Source organism: Danio aesculapii, chromosome 9 (assembly GCF_903798145.1).
Source record: "Danio aesculapii chromosome 9, fDanAes4.1, whole genome shotgun sequence".
Lineage (NCBI taxonomy): Eukaryota > Metazoa > Chordata > Actinopteri > Cypriniformes > Danionidae > Danio > Danio aesculapii.
In genome coordinates this window covers 55943168-55960602 of record NC_079443.1, presented here as the reverse complement: position 1 = coordinate 55960602, position 17435 = coordinate 55943168, and positions in this window count along the sequence as shown.

The window sequence follows — 17435 nt, the reverse complement described above, 5'->3', positions numbered from 1 at the left end:
GTTATGGTGACTGTGGAGGCCATTTGAGTGCAGTGAACTGATTGTCACGTTCAAGAAACCAGTCTGAGATTATTCACGCTTTATGACATGGTGCATTATCCTGCTGGAAGTAGCCATCAGAAGATGGGTACACTGTGGTCATAAAGGGATAGACATGGTCTGCAACAATACTCAGGTTGGCTGTGGCGTTGACACGATGCTCAATTGGTACTAATGGGCTCAAAGTGTCCCAAGAAAATATCTCCCACACCATTACAACACCACCAGCAGCCTGAACAGTTGATGCAAGGCAGGATGGATCCAAGCTTTCATGTTGTTGATGCCAAATTCTGACCCTAACATCCGAATGTCGCAGCAGAAATCGAGACTCATCAGACCAGGCAATGTTTCTCCAATCTTCTATTGTCCAGTTTTGTTGAGCCTGTGTGAATTGTAGCCTCAGTTTCCTGTTCTTAGCTGACAGGAGTGACACCCGGTGTGGTCTTCTGCTGCTGTAGCCCATCCGCCTCAAGGTTGGACGTATTGTGTGTTCAGAGATGCTCTTCTGCAGACCTCAGTTGTAACGAGTAGTTATTTGAGTTACTGTTGCCTTTCTATCAGCTGGAACCAGTCTGCCCATTCTCCTCTGACCTCTGGCATCTGTGCAATTGTGAATATAAAACACGTGAGAGGAGGACAGTAGAGTTTGTTTGTTAGACAGTGTTTGTCTGTTAATCATCAGTAACAGACTGCACTGTCTTTAGCACATTATTGCAATACTTTATTATATTTACGTCTTATTGTGCAACTTTATTACCTCATATTAACTTTGAATATTTATTATTACTTTATTATCTTTATCATTAATGAATTGGTTTGTCATTTCTTTATTATTACAGTCACGTCTGAATTAAACTAAAGGATTATCTGAACTGTGAATATAAGACATGTGAGAGGAAGGACAGTAGTTTGTGTTTGTTTGTTAAATGTCTCGTGTGGTCTCAAAGACGCAGACTGATGGATGGACAGAGGCTGTTGAGAGGTAAAAGAGGGGAGGAAAAGAGAGAGAGGGAGAGAGAGAAAGAGAGCTAATGACCAGCTCTTATGCATCAGTGCTCGTACTAATGAGCTTCCAGGGAGAGAGAAAGAGCAGGAGCCTGAGGATGTGAAGGTCCAGCCATCTCCCCCCCACTGCGCTCTCGGCCCTCCTCACTCTGAGGGAAACCCCGACTCCTGCAGACACTAATGAGAGAGAAACAGACAGACAGAACGACAGACAGACTGGAAGATGAGCACCTTCAGTCTCTCGGCCTTCTCAAACTGAGGGAAACCCTGACTCCAGCAAATGCAGCTGAGCATCAGACAGACAGACAGACAGATGGACGGACGGACGGACAGACAGACTGACGGAAAGACAACGGACAGATGGACACAAAGATGAACAGACAGACAGATGGACAGACAGACAGATGAACAGATCGACTAACAAACATACAGAAGGAAGGTGGACAGACGTACAGACAGACAGATGTACAGTCAGACAGATGAACTGACTGACAGAAAGATGGACAGACAGAGTCTGACAAATGGACAAACAGATGGACAAACAGACAGACGTCTTGACAAACTGAACTGACAGACAGACCAACGAACAAACCAAACAGACAGACAGATGTCCAGACACATGAACAGACAGACGGACAGACTGATTGACAGATGGAAAGAAAGACAAATTCACTGACAGGCAGACAGCACAAAAAGACTGACAGACAGACGGGACAGACAGACAAAACAGAGAGACAGGTGGAGGAATAACACAGAAAGACAGACAGGAAAGACAGATGGACTGACAGACAGATGAAAGATCGATAAACAAACAGACAGAAGGACAGGTGGACAGACCAGTTGTACAGACAGACAGATGAACTGACTGACAAAAACATGGACAGACAGAGTCCGAACAAATGGACAGACAGACGGACACACAGATAGATGGACTGACAAACTGACTGACAGACAGGGGACCAACGAACAAACCAACAGACAGACAGATGGATAGATGCTCGAACAGACCAGACGGACCGATGTACAGACACACGAACAGACAGACGGATTGACAGATGGAAAGACAGACTGATGGGACGGACGGACTCACTGACAGACAGGACAGTCAGATGGAACAGACAGACAGACGTACATATAGACGGATTAAGAGACAGGACAGATAGATGTATGGACAGATAAACAGAGAGACAGACAGACATACAGATGGAAGATCGACAGATGGTTAGAACAGACAGACAGACAGACTAACAGAGGGACAGACAGGCAGACAAATGAACAGACAGACTCACTGACAGACAGGTCGATGAATGAAATGACAAACAGACGAATAGACAGATTGAACAGATAGACAGACAGGACATATGTATGGGCATAGACAGACAGATGTAAAGATGGACAGTTGGTAGAACAGACAGACTTACTGACAGACAGGACAGATAGATAAAGAGAGTGCCTTCAGTCTGTCTTCTCACTCTCAGAGAAACCCTGACACCAGTCACTTTAATGAGGGACACACAGACAGACATGAGGATGAGTCTTCCGTCTGTCATTTTCTTCCCCTCCTAATAATTTCCCCATTCCCCTCCTAATCATTTACACATAATCGATTATTATACACATTCACTGAGAAAAATAGACATTGTGAGCTGACAAAATTCTAATTTCTTCTTTGTGTTTATACATATACAGCAGGTTTCAGCTGAAGTACTGTTAGTGTTCTCACGGGCAATTTCATTTCATTCATTCATTCATTCATTTTCTTTTCGGCTAAGTCCCTTTATAATCAGGGGTCGCCACAGAGGAATGAACCTCCCACTTATCCAGCATATTTTTCACGCAGCAGATGCCCTTCCAGCTGCAACCCATCACTGGAAACATCCCATACACTCTCATTCACACACATACACTTCAGACAATTTAGCTTACCCAATTCACCTGTACCGCATGTCTTTTGGACATGTCTATTGGACTTAAATGACGTGACCGTCTGTGATAATCATAAGCACGTGATCCTCTCAGAATTGTTTATAAATAAACCTCACTTATTTACTTGTGTAAATGTGTGTAAATTTATATTTATTCAGTTGTTAAATTAATTTCAGTAATATTATTGACTAATATGGAAACTTTCATATGATTTGTTTACAGTACAGTTTGTAAAGTAATATTTCAGTTTTTTAATTAGAGATAGTGTATGGCAGACTTGCTTTGTTACCAAATAAAGTGGATGTAATTGGATTTGCATTGTAAACATAAAATAAAAGTTAAATTAAATAAATTATTTCATATATTAAGTTTTTAGTTATGATACTCCCAAAATCAATGGACTTGTGGGGCACCCGGAGGAAACCCATGCGAACACGGGAAGAACATGCAAACTCCACACAGAAATCCTAACTGACCCAGTCGGGGCTCGAACCAACGCTGCTTTACACAGCGGATGCTCTTCCAGCTGCAACCCATCAATGGGTAGTACCCATACACTCACTCATACACCACGGACAATTTAGTTTACTAAATTCCCCTACAGCACATGTCTTTGGACTTGTGGGGGAAACCGGAGCACCCGGAGGAAACCCACGCCAACACTCAGAAATGCCTCAGAACACTCAGAAACTCCACACATAAATGCCAACTGGCCCAGCCGAGGCTCAAACCAGCGACCTTCTTGCTGTGAGGCGATCGTGCTACCCACTGCACCACCGTGACGCATGTATAAAAATATAACATCTGAAATATTTAGATTTATTGGCTATAGTATATCGGTTATCGGCCTCCAAATCGTAAGAGTTATCGTAGGGCCAGACAGAATCTGCTGACATTTTCATGCCGTTTCTGCTCAGAATATTGTTGAAAATCTGCGGATTTATGCGGGATGATTTTGGGAGTATCATAACTAAAAACTTAATATAGAAATAATTTATTTAATTTGACTTTTATTTAATGTTTACAATGCAAATCCAAATACATCCGCTTTATTTGGTAACAAAGCAAGTCTGCCATACACTATCTCTAATTAAAAAACTGAAAATATTACTTTACAAACTGTACTGTAAACAAATCATATGAAAGTTTCCATATTAGTCAATAATATTACTGAAATTAATTTAACAACTGAATAAATATAAATTTACACACATTTACACAAGTAAATAAGTGAGGTTTATTTATAAACTAATTTTGAGAGGATCACGTGCTTATGATTTATCACAGCCGGTCTCGTATTAAAGCTAATCAGTATCATCCAATCATATGATCCATAAGCTACTATATAACCACAGTTTTCAGTCCACTTTATCTTCGTTTGGAAGAAACCCCCTTCCTCCCCATTCTCCTCCTTCACTATAGATCGGGCGGCACGGAGGCCCAGTGGTTAGCAATGTTAGCCCACAGCAAGAACACTGCCAGCCCTGGTCCTGCCAGGTCGGTAGGTGTTCTGTGAGCAGTTTGTATATTCTCCCCGTGCGGTGGATTTTCCGGTTTCCTCCCCCATCCAAACATACATCATGCATAACAATCAAGCATTTGTCTAGCCCCCTTTTTCCTCACGTGTTCCCTTAGCTACTGCAGATGGGAGTTCTGAGATCAGAAGTTCTCAGGCTCCCCTCTCGCTCTGCAAACGGGAGGAAGCCCCGGGCGAGGATCCCTTGAGCTCGGGGCTCTCTCCCGGGAAGCATGCCAAACAAGCTTTTGATGAATCATCAGCTAAGTGTGAACTCTTGAAACAGAAATAATGATGGGTTAAAAATTTGCAGAAATCATGCGCGCGCAGATTCTGTGTGGGCTTAGTTATCGGTTATCGATATTGGCCAAAAAATCCATATGCATCACTAATATATATATATATATATCTATATATTATCGTATTATTAAGGTTTTTTTAGGATAACATTTTAAATTCAAAGTTACATTTTCAGCATCATTACTCCAGACACGTGATCCCTCAGAAATCATGTTATTATGACAATTTGCTGCTTGAGAACATTCTTTATCAATGTTGATCATGCCTCGTATTCTACTGCATTTTTCTGTGTATTTTCAGTGTCATTTAAGTCAGTAATTACTGAATAAATGTCTCCAATAAAGGACCTCAAAGATCCTCAAAGTACAACATGTCAAGTAAAAACAAAAAACTGGAAAATATATATGATCAGTATACGCTCACCGCCACTTTATTAGGTACACCTGTCCAATGCTGTCGTTAAGGCAAATTTCTAATCAGCCAATCACATGCGCAACTCAATGCATTTAGGCATGCAGACATGGTCAAGACGATCTGCTGCAGTTCAAACTGAGCATCAGAATGGGGAAGAAAGGTGATTAAGTGACTTTGAACGTGGCATGGTTGTTGGTGCCAGACGGGCTGGTCTGAGTATTTCAGAAATGGGTGATCTACTGGGATTTTCACGCACAACCATCTCTAGGATTTACAGATAATGGTGAGAAAAAGAGAAAATATCCAGTGAGTGGCAGTTCTGCGGGCGCAAATGCCTTGTTGATGCCAGAGGTCAGAGGAGAATGGCCAGATTGGTTCCAGCTGATAGAAAGTCAACAGCAACTCAAATAACCACTCGGTACAACTGAGCTATGCAGAAGAGCATCTCTGAACACACAACACGTCCAACCTTGAGGCAGATGGCCTACAGCAGCAGAAGACCACACCAGGTGCCACTCCTGTCAGTTAAGAACAGGAAACTGAGGCTACAATTCACACAGGCTCACAAACCTGGACAATAGAAGATTGGAGAAATGTTGCCTGGTCCGATGATTCTCGATTTCTGCCGCGACACTCAGATGGTAGGGTCAGAAATTGGCGTCAACAGTATGAAAGCATAACCCCCACGAACGTGATTTCCATGACCGTCATCCCCCCCTTTACTGAGCGTGATTTTGACAGGGGCAGCAGTCCGTGCAGGGGGACACTGCATTTTGCGCTACGCCACTGATTAGTACCAATTGAGCATCATGTCAACGCCACAGCCTACCTGAGTATTGTTGTCAACCATGTCCTCCCTTTATGACCACAGTTTACCCATCATAAAGCATGAATCATCTCAGACTGGTTTCTTGACATGACAATGACTTCACTGTACTCAAATGGCCTCCACAGTCACCAGAACTCAATCCAATAGAGCACCTTTGGGATGTGGTGGAAGATTTGCAGCATGGATGTGCAGCCGACAAATCTACAACATTTACGTGATGCTATCATGTCATATGGAGCAAAATCATTGAGGAATATTTCCAGTACCTTGTTGAATCTATGCATAAGGATTAAGGCAGTTCAGAAGGCAAAAGGGGGTCCAACCCGGTACTAGTAAGGTGTACCTAATAAAGTGGCCGGTGAGCCCACATTTTCATGACTTTTCTAGACCTATTCCTGGACACGTCTTGTTTTCCACACGCGTCTGGTCTCTGTGTTCACATCTGCAGCGTCCAGTTGTAGATTAAGAGCGAACACACACACCACACGCACACACATTGGATGCTTCAGTCTGTGTTCTGCAGCGAGGTGAACTTTATCTTCACCTGAATTGTTATGTAAAACACATCTACCTGTCTGATCTCTCATTGACATGCCAAGATTCCCATATATTAATATTTCAGTACAATATTTTCTCTCTCTCTCTCTGCTTTCTCTGTTTTTAGATAAAACAGTAAAATATACAGGAGTGGCCTGACCAAAGGAAGCCTATCAAAGGTGCGGAAATAACAGGAAGAAAGGAAATGAATAATGTATCCAGCGTCCAGTTTAACCCCTCATCAGATATAGCGGGCCGTGGGAAATTAGTATTCGTCCGCTGTCAATGTTTCTGATCTGTAAACTCCGCATTTTAAATATTCATAAATGCTCGCCATAGTCTTACCTTAGACTGATTTATTATTTAATGATATGAATGTTACATACCTTGGCATTTTCCTCAACCCGGCCTCCTTTTTCCTCCGGCGTGGCTGAAAAAACCTGGACTTCAAATTTGGTCAAATATTATTATAACCCTGCAGATTTCCTGGTGGCGGCTGGGTTTGTTCAACTGTTAAGGGAGGAAATTCAACCCACTTATTAGTTCAAGAGACAGTAAAAAAGAAGAAGAAAAGGATCAATTCACAGCAAAACTGTTGACTTATTAAAGGGAGGAGAAAACATGTATTAGACTGAATTTGTGTATTACATTTTTAGAAAATAAAATAAATGTGATTTTGTGTAATGCCCTGGTAAAATTACTTTAGAAAAAACATTTGTCCTTTTTTGTTTTTTAACTCAAATTGATTGTAAATTACATGAGTTATGGGTTAGGGGGTCGAAAAATAATTCATTTACAGAAAATAAACAGAACTACTTACATAAATGGAGGAGAAAAACTATTTTAACTGAATTTATGTACCTAATTTTTACAAAAAGGCAGCTGTAGGGCTCTATACACTCACCACCACTTTATTAGGTACTCCTTACTAGTAGGGTTGGACCCCTTTTGCCTTCAAACTACCTTAATCCATTGTGGCATAGATTCAACAAGGTACTGGAAATATTCCTCTGAGATTTTGCTCCATATTGGTATGATAGCATCACGCAGTTGCTGCAGATTTGTCAGCTTCCCATCCATGATTGGATCTCCCGTTCCACTACATCCCAAAGGTGCTCTATTGGATTGAGCTCTGGTGACTGTGGAGGGCCATTTGAGTACAGTGAATCATTAAAAACACATTATGACATTTCAACCTAAATTGTTGAATACTTTGGAGCATAGATTTATTGGGATAGTTCCAACCCAGGCTCATTCTGAAAACGTATCTCCACGGACGTTTCTGGAGACCGCGAAATACGTCCCGGCGGCATGTTTTTCTGCAGTTTTTGTATTCACGAATCCACCAGAGGTCGCCGTTTACGCTTTTCGAGATCTCAAATTTCCCTCGCGAGTGCCATTCGCGCCTGCTGTTCTCGCGTAAACTCACCAGAGGCTGCTGTCGACTCACTTTTGGACAGACTTTCTGACTGACTGAGACTGACTGACTGAACGATCGGCTGACCCACCCTCCCCCTTCCCTAAACTCAACCAATTTTATCGATTGACCCGCCCACCCGCTTCCCTAAACCCAACCAACACGTTTCAAAAGCAATCCAAAAAAATAAAAGCCCTCGTCTGACTTTTTTTTTTTTTACCACATCCTCACCCTGCTATTCACTTATTTGTTTTAGATTTTGGATTCTGTTTTTGTCTTACCTGCTTTCTGGGACCACTCTTCACCAGACTCGAACCCCATCTTCGTGGTCAACTCCTCTCTGCATCTCAAAATCCACGGACGGACATGGCGTGCTAACGGGACAAACTGGTTGCAGCCGGAATGCCGTCCATACGGAGGTAAGCGGTTAGCTGGTAAGTGCGAAAAGGAACGGCGACAAACCCCCTATAGCGTTCGTTTAAAAAAATGAAATGCAGCCATTCGTACCTCCGCCTACGTAATTCGCTGTCTCCAGAAACGTCCGCAGGGCTACGTTTTCGCAATGAGCCTGTGTTGCAACGTTCAATTTTTATACAAAAATTCAATTATTGGATGAAGTATCTTTTAAGTTTGGTCTCTTTCTACCTAAGTTGATATCTCAGAAAATGAGCTTACAGTCAGATTTTGTTTGGTGTGTAGTACCAATCTTTCATCGTTCATGAGCATTGCTTTTCAAATTCATGTAACAAATTAAACCCTCATGAGTCTGAGACTATTCTTGCTGCAAATTATTAACTGTTCCTATGTCAACTGTTTTGAAATCAGTGACCAAATATGTAAGCTTTCATCAATCTTTATTACTTTATTTATTTACTTTATATTACTTTAGGTTAGGACTACGGTACTGTTGTAACTGTGTGCGAATGTTCCACCTGTCAAAAGGTGATAGTTAAGGGCACCTTTTGACAGGTGGGACATTGCATACAGATACAGCAGTAGCTTAGTCCTTACCTAAAGTAATATAAAGTAAGTAAACAAAGGTATCACCTCTTTGTAAGTAGTCTTGGCATTCTATATAACCCTATATATAAATAAGACCACAGATAAATACAATTTCAATAAACACTTAACTGTGTAAAATAGAGGGGAAAAATTCTGTCTTCTGCTTATCTTGAGCAGCCCTCACATGGCATAGCGTGAAGCACACAATAACTTAAATTAGCAAGGAAGTGCCCTTTAGACTGAGTTTAGGAAAAAACGGCAATGAAATAGTGCAAAAATTAAGAGTAGGTAGATTCTGACATATAACTTATTATTGCATATATGTCATCTTTACAGCAAGAACGGTCTTTTCATGAGCTGCAATATTAGTTTATCTTAGTGAATTCAAGCCCTTTTGCGATGTGTGAATGCGCTGCAGTTGCACTACAGACAGCTCCGTGAAGAATAACGAAGGATTAAATAGAAAATCTCGTGAATTAAAATGTTGTAGATGTGGCAAACGCTGTTCCATCAGGCTTTACGGTGAATACTTTAGTCATTTTCATAGCGGGCTTTAACCCACCGGAAGTCTTTTATCCACTCTTCGAAAAGTGTAAATGGTGGATCACCGAATGATTACTGATCAGATTTGGCATTATTTGTAACTTCAGGTGGTTTCTAAATCAAAATCTGTCAGTGTTGTTTCATTTCTCTCGTACTCAGACCTTTACTTTTTCGCAGCTGTAGCTCCCAGTCATTTGAAGGAAAGGTTGACGGATTGATTGACAGCTGATATTGACCAATTCATTTCGCGCTCAGTTCAAGAGCAGTGGGCCAATCAGAAGAGTTTTAAGGTCGGGCAGGCTCTGCGGGCTTTGTTTACTGCAGCAAGTTGACATGACAACTGTTTTGAACTGGTTCCTGAGCCGCTTGCGTTTGGCATTTTTAAGTGCAAATATGCATTCTGCGTGAACGTCTCCCTAAATCTGCGTATCCGGTGAACAACTTTCGAGCCCTGCACTTTCAAATTCAAGCAGTTTTAAAGCACTTTGTCCAAATCCAAGCACTTTTCTAACTCTGAAAACACTATATTTAAAAATCAAGCATTTTCCAGGATTTCCAGCAAAGGCAACGTTTTCCTCTCTAAAATGTGTTTTATTTACAAGTTCCCCTAAGTTGTAATAGCATTATCAAGTCATATACAGATATCAGTCAACATAAATATTAGTTTTCCTTCTCTTTCTCTCTAAAATAAATATTTTAATGTTAATTATCTGCATACATTACTTTTATTCATATACATTTATTTTAATAAATATTATACACTCACTGGCCACTTTTTTTATAATAATTATTTTTTAGGGGCTTCACCTTATTGATAGGGACAGTGAAGATGTACAGACAGGAATGTGTGGGGAGCAGAGATGGGGGAGGGATCGGCAAAGGACCTCGAGCCGAGAATCGAACTCAGGTCGCCGTGAGCACCTTGGTGCTATGTGTTGATGCACTAACCACTAGGCTATTGGCGCCGACACTGGCTACTTTATTAGGTACACCTTACTAGTACCAGGTTGGACCTCCTTTTCCCATCAGAACTTCAGAACCCGCGAGAGAATTCATGTATGGGAGTGAAGCGACCAACTGACGCAGGTAGGTTATTTGACCATGACAAATGGTGGATGTAGTACGTCTGAAATCCATTTATACTTCTCATATCATACTGTATTGAACGCACTTTTTTAACAGCTCGAGTAGTATGTTTAAATTCAAATGCAGTACCTACTGAGTAGTAGGCGGTTTCGGACGCAACCTTAAACAACAAGAATTTTTTTTAAACATTATAACTGGTTCTGTTCATAATTTTAATGGACAGAATTTCTATGCGCAGCCTGGGCTGGATGCGTTCCAGTTCGGGGACCACAGGAGTTTCATCTCTGTTATTTGCAGATGATGTTGTTCTGTTGGCTTCATTGGACATGGACTTTCAGCATGCACTGGGGCGGTTTGCTGCAGAGTGTGACGGGTCTGGGATCAGAATCAGCACCTCCAAGTCCAAGGCCATGGTTGCTCCACCGGAAAAACGTGGCTTGCCATATCAGGTTGGAGGAAAGTCCTTACCCTAGGTGGAATAGTTCAAGTATCTTGGGGTTTTGTTCACGAGTGAGGGAAGGACGGAACATGAGGTAGATCGTTGCAGCGGCATCAGTAGTGCGGTTGATGTACCGGTCGGTTGTGGTAAAGAAGGAGCTGTTCCAAGTGGCAACGCTCGTGATTTACTGGTCAATCTACGTTCCTACTCTCACCTATGGTTATGAGCTTTGGGTCATGACCGAAAGGACAAGATCTCGGATACAAGCAGATGAAATGACTTTCCTTCACAGGGTGGCAGGGAGCACCCTAATGGATAAGGTGATGAGCTCTGTCACCCGAGGGGAGCTCGGAGAGCCACTGCTCCTCCAGAACAAGTCAGCTGAGGTGGCTCGGGCATCTGTTTTGGATGCCTCCTGGACCCCTACCTAGGGAGGTGTTCCAGAAATGTCCCACCGGGACGAGACCTCAGGGAATACCCAGGATAGCTGGAGGGACTATGCCTCAGGATCCTCCAGAGGAGCTAAAGGAAGTGTCTGGGAAGAGGGAAGTCTGGGGTTCTCTCCTGAGACTGCTGACCCAGCGACCCAGCCCCGGATAAGCGGAAGAAAATGAATGAATGAATGAATGAATGAATGAATGAATGAGCTTAAAATAAATAGATTCTTTTGTTTATCAAGGAAACAGGTAAAACAGTTTTGTGGACACATTTTTTTTCAGGATTACTTGATAAATGGGATATATCAAATGAAGAGTAATTAACTGTCTATAAATCATTTGTAACATATTAAAAGTCTTAACAATTTAATTCATTCTTACAAAAAAAAGAAAAGATAATCAGTAATGACAATGCTAGATAAAAACAAACAAATAGCGTACATAACCATCATTATAATAACGTGACAAGGCAATGCAATTTTCCTGCAAAATTGTGCATCTATAAATCTAGTGATAAGAAAAATGCAATACAAAAGCAACTGGATTAAACCAAAGCTGCTCTGAAGCCAGCAATGAAATTCCTCCAGCACAAACCCAGATTCTCCAGCACGGAAATCAAACACCTGACAGGTGAAATGAAGTTCTTTTCATCGCCGGGCTGTATATGAAATCCATTTATTTGTGGCTTTCTGTATAAAGTCACCACAGACCACACAGCGGGTCACCCCTTTGCGACATCTTCATTTGTCCTGAACATCTTTTCACAGCCCGCTATTAGAAAACACATTCCGCTTGCACAGCCTGCATTTACTGTATGCCTGCATGCAAGAAAATCAACAGTGCAACAAACATCAAAGAGCATATGCTAGAGAAATCATCACATAATAACTACAGATAATGAAAGTTTCTATGCATTTTATACCATATCCCTTGGGTTTTTGTTATGGAATCTGATACTGGAGTGACCTATGATGATGTTCAATAATTCAATATGTAAGGGATAAAGCACATTCACGAGGTTGTTATCGCAGAATAAACCATGACAGAATTATCAGCAGCACAATGTGAAGTTGTATAAGACTGAAGGGCTTTATCTGCAAAAACAACAATCCTGGATGTACTTTATCCCGCTTATCACACAAATACTTGCCACAAAACATAAAAATTAGACACAAAACATTGTTCTCTTCATTAATAGTTTAATGATGCTTAAATTAAACGCAAAGCTGACAGAAACAAAAACAGCTGATGGAGCATACACTAGCCTACACATTAAGTCACAAGATGGCGGCAAACAGTCAAAAACGCAAAGCTGACAGAACCAAAAACAGCTGATGGAGTATAAACTAACCTACGTATTATTCAGACACAAGATGGCGCCAAACAGTCAAAAACGCAAAGTTGACAGAAATAAAAACAGCTGATGGAGCATACACTAGCCTACATATTAAATCACAAGATGGCGCCAAACAGTCAAAAACGCAAAGTTGACAGAAACAAAAACAGCTGATGGAGTATACACTAGCCTACATATTATTCAGTCACAAGATGGCACCAACAGTCAGAAACGCAAAGTTGACAGAAACTAAAACAGCTGATGGAGCATACACTAACCCACATATTATTCAGTCACAAGATGGTGCCAAACAGTCAAAAACACAAAGCTTACAGAAACGAAAACAGCTGATGGAGCATACACTAACCCACATATTATTCAGTCACAAGATGGTGCCAAACTGTCAGAAACACAAAGCTGACAGAAACTAAAACATCTGATGGAGTACACACTAACCTACATATTAAATCACAAGATGGCGCCGAACAGTCAAAAACGCAAAGTTGACAAAAACAAAAACAGCTGATGGAGCATACACTAGCCTACATATTATTAAGTCACAAGATGGCACCAAATGGTCAAAAACACAAAGCTGACAGAAACGAAAACAGCTGATGGAGCATACACTAGCCTACATATTATTAAGTCACAAGATGGCACCAAATGGTCAAAAACACAAAGCTGACAGAAACGAAAACAGCTGATGGAGCATACACTCGCCTATGTATTAAATCACAAGATGGCGCCAAACAGTCAAAAACGCAAAGTTGACAAAAACAAAAACAGCTGATGGAGTATGCACTAACCTACATATTAAATCACAAGATGGCGCCGAACAGTCAAAAACGCAAAGTTGACAAAAACAAAAACAGCTGATGGAGTATACACTAACCTACATATTATTAAGTCACAAGATGGCACCAAATGGTCAAAAACACAAAGCTGACAGAAACGAAAACAGCTGATGGAGCATACACTCGCCTATGTATTAAGTCACAAGATGGCGCCAAACAGTCAAAAACGCAAAGTTGACAAAAACAAAAACAGCTGATGGAGTATACACTAACCTACGTATTATTCAGTCACAAGATGGCGCCAAACAGTCAAAAACACAAAGCTTACAGAAACGAAAACAGATGATGGAGTATACACTAACCCTACATATTATCAGTACAAGATGGCGCCAAACAGTCAAAAACACAAAGCTTACAGAAACGAAAACAGCTGATGGAGCATACTAAATTTTTTTTTGCAGATTAGGTCAATAGCAATATAATACATCTATCCAGGGCTGGAGCAAGCTGAACAGCTGTCGTTTGTTACGCCCTCCCATATTATGTTGCCCTGTGGGGGGGAGTTGCCGCCCTCACTAATGATGCGCCGGTTGCTGCCGGTCATGGATTGCGCCGGCCCTGCATTATATCGAGATAAAAACTTCAACAAATAATCACAACAAGAAAATCTGACACCGTCATATAAGCCTAATATATATAGTCATGGTCAGCCGGCTCTGCTGTAAATCAAGCTCAATGTTCCTTCAGAGCCGTTTGATAGGCATAATATTCTCTGCCGGCCGGATTCCTGGAGTCCATCTCGGCCAGGAAACAGTAATTATGGCGTGTGTGGATCCAGCACAAACAGAAAAGGTCTGTTCCCTCTGCCTTATTGGACAAATTTGCTCATATGCCTTAAATAAATGAGCAAATCAATTCAGTGACTGGCTATGGACTGGAGCAGGGCAGTGTATGCGCAACACACACTCACATGCGCACACACACAGCACTGTTATTAGCACTTTGGAGGCACTGAAAGTTCATGAGCCACAGCCAGCTAACATTAATCAAACCTACTGCAGAGACTGAGGGAGAGACAGAGGAGATCAGCGTGAGTGTGTGTGCGTGTGTGTGTGCGCGTGTGTTTCTGAAAGCAGATTAAATGGCAGGTGTGCATCAAGGTTGTGTACTATTCACAAATCAATCCTTTAAAAGCATCATGAAGTCAACATTTAACAAATAACAAAATTCTGAAGTGTTATTATAAATCATTTGTCTGCATACGTTTTGTTTTTGAATTTGCGTATGCCTACAATCTTTAATAAAATTAACTTTCACTCCTTCTTCAATGATATCTCTTCTCTGATTGGTTTTTTGTTTGGCTTGAGGGAGGGGTCAACTTGTCACTCACATGAAATCCACCAATTGCAAACCACAACCAGCCAATCATGCTGAACATTAGTGCTTTTGAAGAAAACATTTGACTTGGATGCATAAACAATGTAGGAAGAAATGGCCGTTTTTTAATTTGGCTTTCTAGTATTTGAACTTAAAGGGCACATAGGTTACCCCCTTTTTCATATTTAATATAAGTCTTTTGTGTCCCCAGAATGTGTCTGTAAAGTTTCAGCTCAAAACACCCATCAGATTTATTTATTATAGCTGTTTGAAGTGTGTGTATTATAGCTGGAAAAAGGTTTTGCAGTTTTTTTTGTACTGGCCCTTTAAGGCTAGTCCTCCCCGCCCACCGTTCCCACGTGCCTGTCAGCAATCGCCGCCCTCGGCTGCCTCAGGAGAGCAGATCTCACATAACGTGTGTGAGAAAATACTACAGTAAGAACTTTAACAATCAGAATTTGATGCAGTTTTTGTGGATTTGCAACAATGAGTCAAACACAATGTCATTACAAAGTAAACACACGGATTAAGTGCATCTGAAGTGAATCGCTGTACTTCATTACACACATGCTCTGTTTTAATACATTTTAAACTTGTGAAAACTCACTCCTGATCGCGTTTGATGATGATTGATGATCCTAGCGAACTGAACACACCTTTATTCCCGGCTGCTTTTGCGCTCGTCCTGTCTTGATTATATGATATACACGTGACTTCCTGGACATGTAATGCGCACAGCTGTCAATCAATATTGGTGGGCAGGGGGACCGCACTCCTACGTAAAGTTGCGGTCGATCTAAAAACCGCTCCAATTGGTCCACTGGTTCATGTTGTTAAATTTGAAAAAAGCACGGTGTGTTTATATCACCCCAATATGCACAGTCTATACACTATACTTACACACATTTCTGTCCAAACAGCTTGAAAAGTAGATTTTTCACCACAGGTGCCGTTTTAAAAGAAAATTTGGTCCCACTTTATATTACGTTTCCTTAACTACTGTGTACTTACGTCGAAATATAAATACGATGCACTTACTGGTTCATAATGTATTGCAGAACACTTCTTGTGTGCCCTTGAGGTGCAATGCGGGTAGGGTTAGAGACTGATTTGGTGTGTGGGTAAGTTTAAAGGGCACATAGTTACCTCTTTTTATGATTTAATATAATATTCTGGTTCTTCTGAGTGTGCCAGTTTAGGTTCAGTTTAAAACACAATTCAGATTTTTTATTATAATGTGTTAAAAAGTGTCATGTTGGGGGCGTTGTCCACAGTTCGCTGATTTATGGGTGTGTTGCTTCATGTAAATTAGTTTCGGGTTCCCGCCAAAGTAACAAGGGGGTGGGGCCATGAGCTCAACCGCTCTGCGTTTGCAACAGAGTCTGACAGGCAGACAGAGAAAAAGGCTGGAGTGAGAGGATCACCATTCAGTCGTACATATAATGACAGGCAGGCCACGACTGAACATAGAGGATGATATCTGAGTGGCGTTCTCCAAAATTAAACAAAGAATCAGGCCTATTGGTGTGTGTGAGCCGTTTTGCGTTTGCAAAGTTTATATATCTATAACCACCTCTGAGTATATTGGGGGTCGTGAATCACTGGCGTTGTTATTTTGGGGGTCGCCGGCTGAAAAGTTTGGAAACCCCCCGCCTTACCCCCCCCCCCCCCCCTTAACCCCCCCCCCCCCCCCCCTTAAAGGGCACCCTATGGTAAAAAATCTACTTTTCAAGCTGTTTGGACAGACATATGTGCATGTATGGTGTATAGACTGTTCATATTGGGGGTGATATAAGCACAACCCAGTGCTTTTTTTTTCAATTTAACAACATAAAAAACGGTGGGACCAATTTGGAGCGGTTTTCAAACCGACCACAACTTACGTAGGGCGTGCGGTCCCCCCGCCCACCAATATTGATTGACAGGCGCGTCATCATATCCTCAGTTTGTTTTGATTCACGTCCGCCATTTTCAGCGTGAGTCGAAGCGATATCACTAAAGGAACACCCTAGCTCTATTTTTAGATGCAAGGCTCATTGGGCTCAACACAAGAGCAATATTCTCCACATTATCGCTCTAATCGGAATTATTGGTTGTAAATTGCACGAATATAGCAATTTATCCGTGCGTACCGTGTCTGGTGTGAACATAGCATAAAACGTATGCTGGATAAGTTGCCGGTTCATTCTGCTGTGGCGACCACCGATAATAAAGGGGACTAAGTCGAAGGAAAAAGAATGAATGAATTAATTTATATACCAGAGCCTGCAGGAATTTTTGCCATTCTCAGGATTCTGCAATCAACGAATTTAAAGCAAAATCAAGCAAATGTCATAAAAAAGTTACGCATTTTTTTTTACATTTCTGCATATTTCACTGCAGATTCATAAAGCCTAGAGTTGTTAATACACACTTTTCATCCAGTGTGTGAAAAACTC